The sequence below is a fragment of the Phalangium opilio genome, unplaced genomic scaffold (assembly GCF_054372755.1).
Source record: "Phalangium opilio isolate 3A_F unplaced genomic scaffold, DU_Popi_V2 ptg000059l_1, whole genome shotgun sequence".
In the NCBI taxonomy this organism is placed as follows: Eukaryota; Metazoa; Arthropoda; class Arachnida; order Opiliones; family Phalangiidae; genus Phalangium; species Phalangium opilio.
In genome coordinates, this window is record NW_028324176.1 from 1,787,870 (window position 1) to 1,805,114 (window position 17,245).

At 39.0% G+C, this 17,245-nt stretch overlaps 3 non-coding genes across 3 annotated transcripts; all 3 read left to right on the forward strand.

Moving 5' to 3' along the window:
• The first annotated feature begins 1,723 nt into the window (after positions 1–1,723).
• TRNAV-CAC (transfer RNA valine (anticodon CAC)) lies at positions 1,724–1,796 on the forward strand. Its single transcript has one exon. It is a non-coding gene; the product is annotated as a tRNA-Val (tRNA).
• A 65-nt stretch (positions 1,797–1,861) lies between these two features.
• Positions 1,862–1,934, forward strand: TRNAV-CAC (transfer RNA valine (anticodon CAC)). The gene has a single exon. It is a non-coding gene; the product is annotated as a tRNA-Val (tRNA).
• Positions 1,935–1,999: 65 nt separating this feature from the next.
• Positions 2,000–2,071, forward strand: TRNAV-CAC (transfer RNA valine (anticodon CAC)). The gene has a single exon. It is a non-coding gene; the product is annotated as a tRNA-Val (tRNA).
• Positions 2,072–17,245: the final 15,174 nt, after the last annotated feature.

A 17,245-nucleotide genomic window follows, 5' to 3' on the forward strand; every position in this document is an offset into this window, starting at 1 on the left:
AGTGAAAGGCAGCGTAGCTGTTGAACTAGATTCAAATCTTGAAGCCATCACACACTTGTTAGAAAACGAAGAAGGAGCTTTCAACGCTGTTCTCGCAAAAGTCGACATTACTCAAGGATCTAATTCATTTTACAAGCTTCAACTTCTAGAGTCAGACAAAGGAAACAATTACTGGGTGTTTTGGAGCTGAGGACGTGTTGGAACTACTATTTATGGAAACAAGACGGAACAGTTTGCCACTAAGTATGAAGCTGTTGCCGAATTCAAAAGGCTTTACGAAGAAAAAACAGCAACTCCGTGGGAGTTACGCCACACTGCCTCAAAGGGTCCTAATAAAATGTATCCACTTGACATTGACTATGGCGCCGAGAATGAAACTTTAGAAAAACTGGTAGTAGGATCTGGATCTAAACTTCCCAACGCCATCCAATAACAAATTCGCCTTATTTTTGACGTGAAGAAAATGAAGAAGGCCATGTTGGAGTTTGAAATTGATTTAAAGAAAGTGCCATTAAGAAAATTTTCGAGAAAACAAATTGAACAGGCGTATTCCGTTTTGACGGACCTCCTGGCTTTACTCGAAAAAAAAAGATGTCAAAAACAAGAAAGCCCAGCTAATAGCTTGCACCAACCAAAAAGCCCCCTCTTTTGGATAATGTTGAGATAATAAAATCCCAGGTAGAAATTCTAGATTTCCTTCTAGAAGTGGAGATCGGTTACAAGTTAGTTAAAGAGGAAAGTGGAACGACCAAAGATCCAATAGATCAACATTATGAACAATCGAAAATTCAAATTGAAGTATTATATAAAGAATCCGAAGAATTCAAGACATTAGTAACATACGTAAAGAACACGCACGCTGAGACTCACAGGAGTTATGAACTTGAAGTAGATGAAGTATTTAAAATTGCTCGTCACGGAGAACGCAAACTCTACCGACCATTCCAAAAACTCCATAATAGAAAGCTACTATGGCATGGTTTCAGAACCACAAACATGGCGGCTATCTTGTCTCAAGGCCTTCCTTCGTAATGCTCCACCAGAAGCTCCGGTTACTGGTTACATGTTTGGAAAAGGAGTTTACTTTGCAGATATGGTACTACACATAGCCTTTTAATAGAAAGTTAAATTATAGGTTGTAAACTTAAAATATTTGATTCGTTTAGGTCTCTAAGAGTGCCAATTACTGTACGCCAGTCGAGACATGGAAGAACTACGCGAGATGGAACAGCGACGAAGATAGCGGAACCTCTACAAGAAATGAAGCGAATGACGTAGGAGAGCTCTCCGAGATAGTGGGAACACAAAATTCGGTCTGCGCAATATTCGCGCGCCTCTGATTTGCTATTGGTTACTGTTGGACCTAAACTGAACTAAACAGTTATCTTCGCTATTCTACAGGGCCGGTAGGCCCTTGTAGATATGACTTGATACCGTTTTGTAACGTTAAATTAATATTCACCCACTTTTGCTAATTTCCTATGGAGATTAACATGGGTTTTTCGTGATTTTTCCCCACCGATAACTTAAAAACTACAGCGAAGATACTTATCGGAATTATCTTAAAGTAACAATTAAGTATTCAGGGTGTGCTATCGGCCAGCTTGATCAAAACAATTAAGTCTAAGTATGTTAATTTTACTTAATTACAGAAGTACGGCTTTGACCATCGTGATTGGACATAATAATTAGCTAGATCTCTTGGAAAAGTCAGTGTCGCTACGTATTTGTAGTGTGTTGGTTATCACGTCCGCTTCACACGCGGAAGGTCCCAGGTTCGAACCCTGGTAGATACATGTATTGACCATCGTGATTGCACATAGGAATTAGCTAGATCTCTTTGAAAACTCAGCGCTACCACGGATCTATGGTGCAGTGGTTATCACGTCCGCTTCACGCGCGGAAGGTCCCAGGTTCAAACCCTGGTAGATACATCTTTTGACCATCGTGATTGGGCAAAAGAATTAGCTAGATCTCTTGGAAAACTCAGTATTACCACGTATCTATGGTGTAGTGGTTATCACGTCCGTTTCACACGCGGAAGTCCCAGGTTCGAGCCCAGGTAGATACATGTTTTAACCATCGTGATTGGACATAATAATTAGTTACATCTTTTGGAAAACTTAGACTTACCACGTGTCTGTGGTGTAGTGGTTATAATAAATATTTAACAATTATTTCACTTCACTTGGTTTAATAATGTGACATAGGTAGCATACTTTTTCCCTACTTTTAAAAGCATTAAACTAAGTAATATTAGAAGTTCAACAGATTGTCAAAAAAAGCCACTGTAAATGGTGCTTAAATGCCTAATATTTCCTTAATACTTCCAAATAATATTAGTAAATGGCGTGAATTGATCATAGAAATGGGGATAAAGTACACCCTAAATGATGTCTTTTTGGCACTGGAAAAAAACAGCATATATGGTGTTTGAATGCACCATTATATTTTAGAGTGCAAATGTATGACGGTAAAGCAAACATAATTATTCAAAATTTAATTACATTAAGACTGAAGTGACAGATATTATATAAAAACGTCTTGGTTTGGACCAAGGTCGAAAAAACAAACGATATGTGTGAGGTTTATCAATTGACTGAAGTTTCAGATATTGAAATTTTTTCTAGTTATTTTTATCCACTCAATCCTTAATCAATATTTAATTCAATCAACTGATTTTGCTGTTAATCGATCTAGTCCCTCTAAATTAATTTAAAAAATTACATATCTATGCTTTTTCAAGAACCATTAGTTTCATGATAAAATGTTTTCGGAAAATGTAATTGTTCTTGAAAAAGCGTAGATATGTAATTTTTTCAATTAATTTAGAGGGACTAGATCGATTAACAGTAAAATCAGTTGATTGAATTAAATATTGATTAAGGATTGAGTGGATAAAAATAACTAGAAAAAAATTTCAATATCTGAACTTCAGTCAATTGATAAACCTCACACATATCGTTTGTTTTTTCGACCTTGGTCCAAACCAAGACGTTTTTATATAATAACTTATAGATCTTCCTTGAAAACTGTAACTAAATAACTAACCGTAATATTTAGTCGGCCTCTCCCGTACCCTTGGATCGGTGAAATTAAATACAATTCCCTTTTTCCCTTGTTCAGAAAAATTATATATCCAATAGTCAATGTTGTATGTACAATTCCTATGGAGAATTTATAATTCACGCTCTTTCACACTATAAGCACACTGAAAACGTTCTCCTCTCTCTCGGAAGGGGAATTTGAGAACTCTTAGTTCTTTCTCGACACCAGACTCCCGTAATATACCAGGGAAAGCACCGATGATTAGGCAAATAATTTTCGTACAATTTATTCGGTCTTCCCCCGTACTCTGAAACGGTGAGGATCCAATCCCCCTCGTCGATTTATGTACGGACCCTCCGTACTACCTTTGTCAGCCTCTACCGCGGCAAAATTTATACACCCAGTGTTAGTTCTATGGTCCATACACGTCCCGCTCTTTTCTCATTTTACCGTGAAACTTACGTACTCTCCGTGTCGTCCAGGGTGCACAAAACAGCCGCTTCGGATAATTCGAGACCGTCGAATTTTTATACCCAAAGTTAATTTTCTCATAGGGTATCATACTCCATGTTATCTCTTTGGCAAATTCACACCCATCCCGTTCTCTTATTTATATACTACTTATTTATATACCGACCCCTCTCTTTTTATACAAACCCCACCGGCTATTTTAAGCTCTATGAGCAAGATCGCCCCTTTAACTAAAAGCTGAAGAAATTCTCCCCACTAAAATAAAATACCCTGACCTTTTTAGGCCTATTTTATAACCTCCTTGACCTTTCCATGTATTATAGTGATCAGTAGTAACCCTTGGTTATTCCGCGACACGAACTCATTTGAAATAAAAAGACGATATTTGCAAAAGCATTAAAATTTTTATTTGAAATTAATGTAAAAAGTAACAAGAAACAAGTGAGGTTTATCTGAAACCAATGGGGGGAAAGAATCCATTGTCCCCTTTTGTCCTATTGATGTTTAGGACAGGAATGGGTGTGACCGTTGGTCCAATAGGAAAGCCAAGGTCACGCGGACTTCTACACCAATGAACATCGGATGATTTCAACATTTTACTACCGAATTTGTTGTTTTTTTATTCAACCTTACCTTTTTGCTTTCGCTGTCTATAGACTGCGGAAGCATTGTAATTACCCCTTACGGTTGGGCATCTTCTCCCCCCTTTCTGCTCCCAATTTTTCATGTGACCTGGGAGAATCTATCATAAATAAAGTTACTTTCATTTCAAACTTCCCGCTAGAAATACGAACTTCAGCGAAATCTAAACGAGGTCAAGTAAATTTTTCACTATTGAAGAATTAATTTTTTGGCACGACCGGGATTTGAACCCGCCACGTCTGTATCCACACAGGCACCAGAGTACAACGCCTTACAGACTGAGCTATAGAAGCTTAGTACTTATCAGCGATTTTCACCAACAGTATCTCACTCCTCCCTCGACGGGCTAGCTATTTTTTTTGCCAGAGAGAAAGAGAGAGGAGGGGGATCACGTGACTCTCGTTACTAGAGTTTAGAACGGTCGACGACTGCAAGGTTGTATGAGGTGTTAATATTTCATTTCGGTTTAGGGTTAGGCTGTTTTCATTGTTGCTAGAACGGTTGTATGCGGTGTTAATATTGAATTTCGGTTTAGATTAAGTTAAAGTACTGAAACAATAACTAATGATATAATTGCGTTCACTATTATGGTTTTAATTAGATTTATATTAACGAACTCCAAGAACAACTAATTATATAATTACGTTCACTATTATTTACGCATCAGTTAGTTTATCACACTCACGTTGGTAAACTTATTCAAACTACAACTGATATAATTACCTTCACTATTATGATTTCAATTAGATCGCTTAAAGGGGCTTTACGACCCCTCTCCCACGTTCCGAACAGCCCCTTTAAGTTAAAGTACTTAAACGAAAAAAAAGACGTAAGTTGATCACACTCACTTGAACCAAAAACTTATTCTGAGAGAGCGGTAGCTCTCTTAGATAAGACTTCATACTGCCCATAATGTATAACGGTGGTAGTAGTAGATTAATGCTGTTCCCAGCACAGGTACAGTGGAAGGCAGGGAGGATAGAGGATTGCATGATCCCAGCACAGGTACAGTGGAAGGCAGGGAGGATAGAGGATTGCATGATCCCAGCACAGGTACAGTGGAAGGCAGGGAGGATTGAGGATATGAGGATTGAGGATTGCAAGATGGCGGGTGAGAAAACAAGATGGTGGGGGAAGACTTTGTATGTAAGCCTTTTGATTGACGCACCCCTCTCTCAGACCTGCAAGAGGGCGTTTTTGATTGACGCACCCCGCTCTCGCACCAGCAAGGGGTGTTTTTGATTGACAGGTCAATGAAGCGTGTTCGATTCTCGGATGCAGAAGTACATGCATTGGAGTATGAAGATAGGGTGAATTATGATTTAAGAAATAAACAGTATTTTAATATGTTAATTAGATCAAAATTTGAACCATTAATAATCTCCGGTATTAATCAAATAATTAAGGGGGTATGAACCTCCAGATGACGTTGGGGGAAAATAAAGAATCCCCAAAAATCCCAGCTCTACCGATAATTCTAGATCATTCTAGAAAAATTAAAATTCCCCGTTAAACCCAAGTTAACGTTGTTTAAGGCCATGACGTAAAATGTACAGTCAAAGTTGTGGATTGTTCGAGAATAATCTTCCCGAAAAAACCCACGGCGTAAACACCATTAATGTACAATCAAAGCTAGGGTGATGATCTTATTAATAGTATAAATAGCCAGGACGCTGAGTTAAACCACCATCACAATATCTCTAAAGTCCGACGAGGAAGGAAGGAACATCCACCAAGTACAATGTAAGTATAATTTTTGTGGACTTGGTGTTTTTTAAAGTTAAAGTTTGAACCGTAAATATCGGTGTTAATGGGAGATTTTTTACCCTCATCAAGGCTTAAGAAATCCGTGGTCGTTGACTTCGATTTTCTTACCGGGCGAATTGTTGGAGTTGAATGGGAACAAATAGCCAAGGAGGTGGCCGTTACAACCGTAGAGAAAACACCGAGGGTTGGCTCATGGTCTTTCGCGCCCCCATACAGTGAAAAAGAATTTACATATGACACTGTGCGTCAGAACAGGTGGCTTCTAAACAATCTGCATGGTCTGGAATGGGATTATGGGGTAACCCCCTACGAAAAACTCGGGGAGTGCCTCCGATCTGCAGTTCAAGGCTACCACCGCGTATTCTGTAAAGGGGAGGAAAAGTGTTTATTTTTGTTGAACATTATTAATCGAGAAGTTATAGACTTGAATGGAGTAGGATGTCCAAAAGCTAACGAAATCGATGAGGATGGTCCGATGGTGACGTGTATGCTTAATCATAAGCCTGCCTATAATAACAAGAAATATTTGTGTGCACTCTCAAAATGTATATTATTTTCCGAGTGGATTTATAACCACCAGGAAATTGTAAATAATCATTTAGGAGACGAATAAAACAAAATAAACTCAAGTTAAGTGATACATATATTTATTTAGCTTTTATTTTATTTATTTTTTATTTTTATATTTGAAATGCGATTTCAAAATTCTCCAACACGCTAGTATTTATAGCAGCGCCAACGTGCTGTATAAGCGCCCGTTCCAAATGCGAGATCATCGCGCGTTCCTCCACGGCCATCTCGGCCATGTTGCAGCTATCCCGCCTCCTCACAAACAATGTATATATCGCGTTTTGTATGCTGTTAATAAATAAGAAGGAAAAAAAAGTTTTTAGTGAAACTATGTACATTGTATATAACGTAAGTAGGATTGAAAGTGTTAATGAATCATACCCATATCCATCATAGTTAGGGGATGGTGATCCCCCGTCCGGGGTGGGATAAACCCCGTTTTCGTCCCTTGTCGGACTAAGCGGAGGGGTAGAAAAATATATTAATAAATAAATGAAATAATAGTAATAATTAATAATAAATCAAAATATTTTCTATATCTTCAATACACACCTGGGACGAATATACCCCGCAATTAAATTTTCTAACGCGGTTAGAAGCTCCCGCACATCTTCCGAGCCCATACTCCGCAAGAGCAGCGTTCTTACGGTGTCTAACACCCTAAACGATATCAATTAGCACAATTTATGGTGGGTTTCATAAATATTGAGGTATTTACCTGTATCCATCACAACTAATATTAACAACGATTTCCTCGTTAAAATCTTCAAAATCGCCGAGATCGGCGCTAATTACATAAAAACAAATTAATTATTGATATTAAACAATAGTAATAAGGGTAAAAAGAAAAAACTTACATGTCGCCAGGATTTAAGATGGGGAATGTGAGCATGGAGTCATCACTCCCATCTTCATTTTCAACTATATAATTGATAACTCCCCCCTCGTCTATAATGTCATCCTCCTCTACAACAAATATCGGGAGGTTTTGATTTTCCTCCTCACTTAACCATACATTCAATTCTGTGGGTATACGCCCGGCAACCATTTTTTTCCAAATTTAATTTCAAAGTTTTTTGTTTAAAAAATAATCTACTCGACTTGCGTCTTGGTCAGAAAAATCGTTGTGAGTAGAATATTGAAAATGACCCATGCCCCTGGGTCCAACATGTAGTATGAAAACCTCTAACCTTTCCACGGATTTTCAAAAAATCACAATAGAACTTCAAACAGTTAGTATGAATTGTAGGATTAAAAACCATACATCTCTGAATCACTGGTTTCAATCGGGATTCCCCCAAAAAACCCAAAAGCCGCGAAGAAATCAACCCTGATTACTGGGTGGTCGGTTACCAGTTCGAAATATACTGATAACTCAAAAGATATAGTGTATAGAATAAGATGTATCCGACCCCTCGTTTCGAACCATCTAGAAGGCGAAAACACGTGCGTCTTAACCTAACATGTCAACTTGACGTCTCGACCGAGGTGATACCCAGCCTCTATTCTGGGTGGTCAAACGCTATAACATATACATTCGGAACTCGGGTGACAAACCCCTCGTGTACGAATGTACCTGCTACTATAGTGTAAGATACAGTTTGGGTTTTTCATCAGAGGAGTAAATTTCTTAGACTCGAGGGAATCTTCACATCAAAGCGTCATTGTTGACTTTACAATACCTACAATATAAACCGAAATCGGATGTACAATGAAGTGTCGGTCATCTCGGACCATCTAGAATATTCTTTCCGATTCCAGAACATTCTATTGTTTCTAGAAGGTTCTATTTGGGTCTTCCATATTACACCATCTTAAACCAGACGCAGTCGGATTTCTGTACGTTGATGGGGAAACCCCGGAAAATCCAAGGAAAAAGACACTGTTTAAGGCTGACAATATTTTTATCCAATGAGAATTACGGGAAAGGGTGAAACAATATATACGTGAGCTTAAAAATTGTATAAAAGGGATGGGAAATGGGTGCTATGGTCACATTCGATTTCAAGATATACTCCTGCTCTACTTGCGCCGATATCTTTACCAACCAGCCGAACCTTAGTCGTCATATGCGGACCAAACACGGTAATATTTCTTTTGCGTGTCCAGTTTGTAATAAGAGTTATGCGCGGAAAGACAATATAAACCGCCATCAACGGCAAATGAACCACGTTGGAGCCGCCGTAAATAAAGTCGTGGAAAATAATACGCGTCCAGCGTCTCCTCAACCCGGGCCATCTCACCGCGTCACCCCTCCCAATTCCCCTGTTAAGAGGAAAGCGGCACCGATTCCGACAAACGGAGGAAAGAAAAGAAAAGTTGAAAATGGTAAATATTTGGTTTATTGATTTCCCCTGTAAAGTGTCTTACCCGTCGCAAATTGATGTACAGGGTGTAGGTACCCACCAGGGGTTTAGTTGCGCTAGTCGTATAACTCGACATTTGAATTGGTGTAGGAATTAATTCCTAATTTATATGTAGAAAATGCGCCAATACCAGATGAGACGTTATCTACCCAAGATATCGAAGGACTTGATGGGTTTATAAAGATGTGGGAGGATAGACAAAATCTAGATGGGAGGGGTAGGGAAAATGAAGATGGTGATGTTTTGCTCTCGCAAGATGATGCGGGTTTAAGCGACTTTATGGAGAATTGGGAGGCCGAAAAAAACGCGATAGAACAACCCGGAAGTCAACAACCGGACATTGAGGATATTAACGCGCTCGATAACGCGATTTTCTCGGCCAGAATTACCGCCCCAGAAGAAGTGACGGATCCCGTTTTGTTCATAAACAAACACCGGGAAAAACTAGAAACTTACCTCAGAAACAAACTAAACGTGAAAAAGGGGATTAAATGGTACTTGGTGGTACAAGCGCGGTACACTCGGGAGTTGGCTAATACTGCCACTGAGGCAGAAACTTTACCATTCTTTCGAGGATTTATGCATGTAACAATGACACCGGAAGTTATTCCGGGGCAAATTAACTCGAGTCTTGATAAGATCGCCGAAAGTATGAGCACTTTCGAAGCTATGGGGAGCGGCTGGGTGTTGGATCGAATTATATATTTACAAATTAATATCATCCAATATTTACCCCTCGTTGGAGGTACATACTTCGAATTGCCGCGTGTGATTACGAATAAACGGGCTACAGTGAACGTTAACCCAGAAGACCCCCGGGATAAGAAGTGCTTCCTGTGGTCGATTTTAGCCAAACTCCACCCGGCTTTTATCAACGCAAACCGCATATCACATTATAGACCATACGAGAATGAACTCGATTTATGCGGCATTAAATTCCCCTTCGAACTAGACGCATTGAAATTGAAACGATTCGAGGAGAAAAACAATTTATCAATTAATATTTTCGCGTATGAAAAAGGATATTTCCCGCGATATGTAAGCGGAAATAAAGTGCACCAGTCTAGGGAAGTTGACCTACTCTTGGTGTCTAATGGACAGTCAAAACATTTTGTATTAATTCGTCACCTAAGTCGACTGTTTAGTGGTTTCACCAAGCACGATCATCAATCATTTAACTGTCGGTATTGTTTAAAAAGAAGCGCGTCAATTCGTACCCACGAAGAACACATGCGTGAGTGTAACGTGCATGACCCGCAGCGAGTTATAATGCCGCACGATGACCCTATTCTGAAATTCAAAAATTTCGGATGGAATCAAATGGTAATTTGTTAACAATATGATAGTTTTGATAGAACTCTATAATAGCTTCTCTTTTGTTTCTAGGTTCCATACATATTAGTTGCGGATTTCGAATCGTTGTTGACAAAGGTGGCAACATGTCTTCCCGAAACCTCGCTATCTTCAACCACAACTTTGGCGGTACACATAGCGTGTGGGTTCTCATACACGATTATTGGTCCAACTGGTAATTTCAAATCTGTGAAACAATACGATGGTCATCTAACTAAATATTCTATTCAGGAAATCTCGTTAAGCACAAGACGTATAGGGGTCGTGACGGTGGCATTAAATTTTTAAAAATGCTCTTGGATGAATCAAAAATGATAACTGGAAAATTGAAGGAAAATATACCAATGCAACTGACGGAAGAGGAGGAGGCCACGTTTCAATCTTCTCGTTGCTGTTACGTATGTGAAGAACCTTTCTTGGAAACGTCGGTCAAAACACGTGACCATGATCACTACACTGGAGCGTATAGGGGAAGCGCCTGTCAGAGTTGTAATTTAAAATTAAAAGCACCATAATTCAACCCAGTTGTGATGCACAATTTAAGCAGGTTATTATTACGAAGAAAAAAATTAATAATTCATAGTTTGAGAGAGATGTTAACCGAAAATTTATATTTCACAGATATGATGCTCATCTCATCATGCAACATATAGCAACAATAAAAAATACAAAAATAGATTGTATTGCCTCTAATAGCGAGACGTATATTTCTTTCTCGCTGGCATAGATAGCGTTCGTTTTCTCCCCGCCTCGTTAGAAACACTAGTTTCAAATTTAGCTAAGGGGGGAGCCCAAAAATTCCCTTTATTAAGCTCGGTTTTTAAACCGGAGGAAGTAAAATTACTTCTACGGAAGGGTATTTACCCATATACATACACGGATTCAGAAGAGCGTTTTAGGGAGGCACAGCTACCACCAATCGAATGCTTCCATAACGACTTAACCGACGAGCCGCTGAGTGCCGATGATTACACCCATGCCCAGAATGTGTGGGAATCGTTTAATATTAAAAACTTGGGTAAATATACACACATATACACATATTGTAATAGATTAGACAATTTATTTTAATTTATTTTTTTTTCTCCCTCGCTCAAATAGGTGGCTACCACGATTTGTACGTGTTGTCGGACACACTCCTCCTGGCTGATGTGTTTCAGAATTTTTGTCGAATGTGTGTGAGATATTACCGTCTAGACCCAGCCCACGCCTATACACTACCCGGTTTCGCCTGGAATGCCGCTTTGTGTATGACAAAGGTGTCGTTGGACCTATTACTGGATGAGGATATGCACCTTTTTATCGAAAAGGGAATTCGAGGAGGGGTGTCGATGATTAGCCACCGCTTTGCAGAGGCTAATAACAAATATCTAACAACACGAAATCAGATAGCTATATATGTTATCTAGGTATGAAATTCGAGAAAACACAATTTAGTACAACGTTTTACTAACGAATATTAACAATAGATTGCAACAACCTCTACGGGACCGTAATGTGTGACGCCCTACCGATGAAACAATTTCGATGGGTTGAACCCGCCCAGAACTCCGAACGCGAGATTTTGGACTGTCCTGACGTTGCACCGGAGGGATTTATTGTCGAGGTTGATCTAGAGTACCCTGAGAACCTTCACGATACTCACAACTGCTATCCTCTTAGCGCCGGAATCAATGAGGATAAAACCGGAATTCCTCTCCGAAGACTCAAAAGAGCAGATGACTTCACTTAAAATCCCCACCAAGGAGTCATTACCCAAACTCGTCCCCAACTTCTTCAAAAAGGAGCGATATGTTGTACACTATCGTAATTTGAAATTTTACGTAGCAAAAGGGTTGAAAATAACCAATATTCACCGAATATTGAAATTTGAGCAAGGGCCGTGGTTGAAACCCTACATTGAATTCAACACAAAGAAGAGAACCAAGGCGACGGACGATTTTGAAAAGGATCTCTTTAAACTCATGAACAACGCGGTATTCGGTACGTAGTAAAATTAATCACTATTATATTAAGCTCTCTTATAATATTTCCTCTCTCTCTTTTCCAGGCAAAACCATGGAGAACCTTAGAAATCGTCAAGATTTCAAATTGGTGACCACCCCCGAAAAGGCGGTTAAAAAAGCCAGTTCACCGGCCTTTGAAAAATTTACAATTTTTCATAATGAACTGGTCGGTATTCATTTGGCCAAGAAGAAGTTGGTGTTAAACCGACCATATACACCGGGTTTGCCATTTTGGACCTGTCAAAATTATTGATGTACCAGTTCCACTATGATGTAATTAGAAAGGAGTATGGTGATAGGGCGAAACACCTCTTTACCGATACCGGTATGTTTTAGGTCGATATGCAAGGCTTACATGTACTAACCTTTTGTAAAATTACAGACAGTCTCACCTATCACATTGAGACGGGGATCTATACGCTGACTTCGCCGCTCAAGCGGACAAGTATGATTTCTCGGGGTACCCACGTGACCATCCACTTCACAGTGATGCTAACAAGAAAAGACTGGGGAAGTTTAAAGATGAGCTGGACGGCACCCCATTTCAAGAGTTCTGCGGGTTGAGACCCAAAATGTATAGCATCCTATCATCTAAAGGAGAGAAAAAGACGTGCAAGGGGGTATGTAAGCGCGTCGTAAAGAAACGCGTCCGGCACGCACATTATCGCGAATGCTTGCTGAACCGCGAGCTGACCACCGCGGAGATGGTCCGAATAGTGAGTGACAAGCAGATTTTAAAAACTGTTAAACAAAGCAAACTGTGTTTAAACCCTTGCGATGATAAAAGACATATTTTAAATGATGGTTTTACCACACTAGCCCACGGGCATAAAAATGCAAAATAAAATCAAAAATTATGACAAATTTATTGAGTAATTCTTATACATATAATCCTCAATCATACGATCATTGACATTTTTATTTTTAGAAAATCGTTTTATTATATCAAACATTTTAACTCCCCTACACCGATACAATGAAAAGTAAACGGAATAACCGCCGCAGGTTTGACTTAATTCACCCTGCAGTTGACGCGAATTAAACGTAATAGTTAGGCTGTTTCGCTCTACAAAATCATTAAATTTAAATAAATACGGAGGATTTCCATAGCTTTCAAAGAATTCAGTGTTCTTTTTCCTCGAAATGTATATAACCGTCCAATGTTTGCCTTTCCCTTTAGACGTATCAGTGTTCACAATAAATAGCGATGGAAATGTTTTAACAGTTAGTGGTAGTTTATCCGCCGGAATTATTCCCCGGAACAAATTCCTAGTGTATGGGTCACGCCTTAATATTCTCTCAAGTTGTCGAGAGTCCATTATGAGCTTTGATCGAATAAAACGGCTCGGTTTTTGTCAATTTCAATCAAAGATTGGAATTCGGAATAGTAAACGACGGCAATTGTAGCCGATAGCGCTTCGGCAAATATTAACTCCAATCGGACACTACCGTTCTTTACAAAGTTTGAAACTTTCAGTCGAACTACCATTCAGGTCGGGGGTCAAGTCGAATACGAAAAGAGCATTACCATTGGCGAACTCGTCACGGTCAATGAAATTACCCTCATCGATATTCCATAGTCCGGTTTGAAAGTTGGGGTTTAAGGGTTTATGGGGTACGCTAACCCCATCAACGGATAAGGTGATTTGAGTCACCGCTTCATTTTTAAAATTAAAAGGCGACATTTTATAATCACCCAAAATCGCGTTCTGGTGTACAGACTGTTAAAAAAGTCTTTGCGCGTTGCAGTTTTCGCACATATTTTACTATATTTCAAAAACTATTCAAGCTAGCGCTCTGGAATAAAGTGCGTTATAAAAGTTTTGCATTTCTTTTTCATATTTTACCCGTTTCACAGTTGTCCTTTGCATACTTATACCAGAAACCGGAAATGTCAAAATTATCAACTTTGAAAATTTTGGATTCTCGAGGATATAAATGCGATTTTCGGATTCCTTGGGGTCGATTCATATTTGAAAAGTTTTCACCAAATTCAGTTCGGATGAATAGGTCACGAGTAATCAGCCTTTATTCAAAATCTGGCAACTTCGATTTAAATGGCGATAATTCATAATCGAGTATCGAATCTTTGTCGTAATAATGCTTGTTAGATGTTATGACACTTTATGCATATATAAATGATTGGTCTTGTGGCGCGATACTTTGAAACAATTCAGACGCTTATTAAAGGGATGGTGAAGTGGAAAATTAAGTAATTTTTTATTGATTCTTACATAAGACCAATCTGCATAGTGAATTATCAGGAAATAACACCGAACGATTCTTATACGTCAATTAGTTTGAAATTTCATGGATTATTTTAAATAAGGATCTCCGACCAATCGCGTAGAGCCCTGTCCTTTTATAAACAATTTTCTCGTGGCACGTTCCGCGTTGAATCAATTTATCGCGAGATTTGAAAATATTTGCGTGATGTGACAATTGTGGCGCGAGACATGGAACGTGCCACGAGAATTGTGTTAACAAAAAGGCACGGCGTTACGCGATTGGTCGGAGGTCCTTATTTAAAATTATTCTTAAAATCTTAGCCTAATTTGAATATTAAGATCAATGGGAGGTATTTCCTAAATTTTTCATTATGCAGACTGGTCTTATAAGAACCGATAAAAAATCACTTTAATTTCCACTTCCCCCTCCCTTTAAGAGAAAACTCGCGTCTTTTGAAGAGGATAAGCGGTTTGAAAATATTGTTATTTGGGCCATGATATCATAATATTTAGAACTCATATTAATTACGTCTAGGTCTTCAGCCCGACTCATTGCAGCCTAGTGAAAATCTCACTCATGATGGCATATGCGCTTCACGAGATCCCTTCAAATAGACATATTCGACAATTCCATTTAAGAAACAACTTCAGAGGAGATGGCTTCTATGCTAGGAAGCAGGCTGGGAAATAGCACACTTCCTCTGGTCCAAAACCAGTTTATTAATTGCTTGGACTAGTTTTTTAATTCAAGAAGTGGGGGTTTACTGGTCCTCGGGACCAGTTTATTAATTGCAAATCTATTGGAGAGCAAAGACTGGGACCAGTCCGGAGACCAGTAAATTATTTCAGACACTAGGGGGTCACTGGTCCAAAGGACTAGTTTAAAAAATATCCTTATTTCCCAGCCTGCAGTAGGAAGGTTCGCTACGCGATTGAGCTTCGCTAAACGGAGCCTGGGGTTGCCTATAGCCTCATGCGTATAGAGCAAATGTCAGGCCATTGAAAGATTTTATTTTAGAGGTAGGAATAGGGAACAGAGTAATCTAGGCGCGCGTCAAAGTCCCGGACCCCTTCCTCGGGACGGTGGGATATGAAAGAAGAGGCGGGTCATAGCGACAGAGGTAAAAAATAATTACGTATTTTTTGCCGCCCCAGTCAGTAACGTCATAAAAACCTAGTTTAAGTGAGCCAATCTGAAATTTTAAACTTTTTATTACGTGTTGGAAGGAGGGGCTCTATACTGGGATATGAGTCGGACTGAATTAAACACTAACCGTTCTCTATTCCTACTTCTAAAATTAAATATATCTCTGGTGAGGCTTAATAATAAAGCCGACCACAACCAAAGAATGGGCAAAGGCGTATTTCACAACTGACGTTCAAAGCTACCGATGGAAAAGCCTAAAAATTAAATGAAAAAAAAATGAATGCCGGTAAGAATGATCACAACTGAAAATAACAGCTAACAGCTAAAACGAACCCGAACGATAAAAACTTGAAGTTAGTCTCTGCGCTGCTGGTCTGCTACTCCTTTTGTTTATTTTCTATGGCAAAAACACTATTTTTGGGCATCGAGGGGTAGTGAAAAAAAAACATCAATGCAGTTACTTGCTCGATCATTTATATAAATATATTACTTCGGGAGTGATAAATGCAGTTAGGGAGTAATGGGGATATAAGGGAATTTTGTGTTTTTTTTTATTATGAGGGAAAGAACACATGCCATTTTTGAAGAATTTTTCGAAAACTTTTATTATCTTTGTTAATAATTAGTTAAAAGTTGACAAATATTAATAAAATTTGGAGGAAAATTTTCAAATAACAATATTTCCTACGAGTTTCAAATTACAAGACTTCCTTCGAGTTTTAAATTAAAGATAGTTCGTTTGCTTTATTAACTAGACTTTATGTCTGTCTGTAAGAATAAGACTAGGAATGTTTTTGAAGGGAGGGTGAAGTGAAAAAATAATAATAATAATAATAATCTAGGCTTTGTCTAAGAAGGGATGTCCACACTAAGCCTATGGCTTGTTTACAGGTGGGTCCCTTTACATTGCATAGAGGGGTGGTGGCTAGCCCCTATGCCACAGCTAACCTACAGCGCCCTATACTAACTATTACCGTTAACCTCAGCAAGTTTTGATGGAAAGGAGAAACCGGGTTAGACCGCGGAGGAAAACTCCTTTTAACAAGCGGGGAGAGAACTTGCAAACTCTACGCAGAAGGATTTGTTCCCAGATTTTCACCCGGTGCCACAGTTCGGGATCGAACCCGGGATCCTCTTGCTGCGAGGCGAAAGCGCTAACCGCTACGCCACCCCCAAATGTGTTTTTATCGATTCTTCTACTAATTATGAGACTATTCTGCATAGTGAAACATCCAGGAAATAACTCAGAATGATTTTAAAATTCAAATTCGGTTTAGGTTTTATGGATAATTTAAAGTAATAACCTCCGACCGATCGCGTAACGCCCTGCCTTCCTATTGACAAAATTCTCCATGCCCAATGGAATTTATCGCGAGATTTAATAAAGGTTTCTCACGATGTGACAATCGTGGTGCGTGATATAGGGCGGGCAACGGAAATTTTGTTAGCAGGAAGGCAGGGCGTCAAGCGATTGGTCAGACTTGCTTACTTCAAATTATCTATAAAATCTGAGCCTAATTTGAATTTTTAAATCAATCGGAGACTTTATTTCCAGGAAGTTTCACTATGCAAAATGGACTTATAATTAGAAAAAGAATCGATAAAAAATCACTTTATTTTCCTCTTCATCCTCCCTTTAAAAGCTAG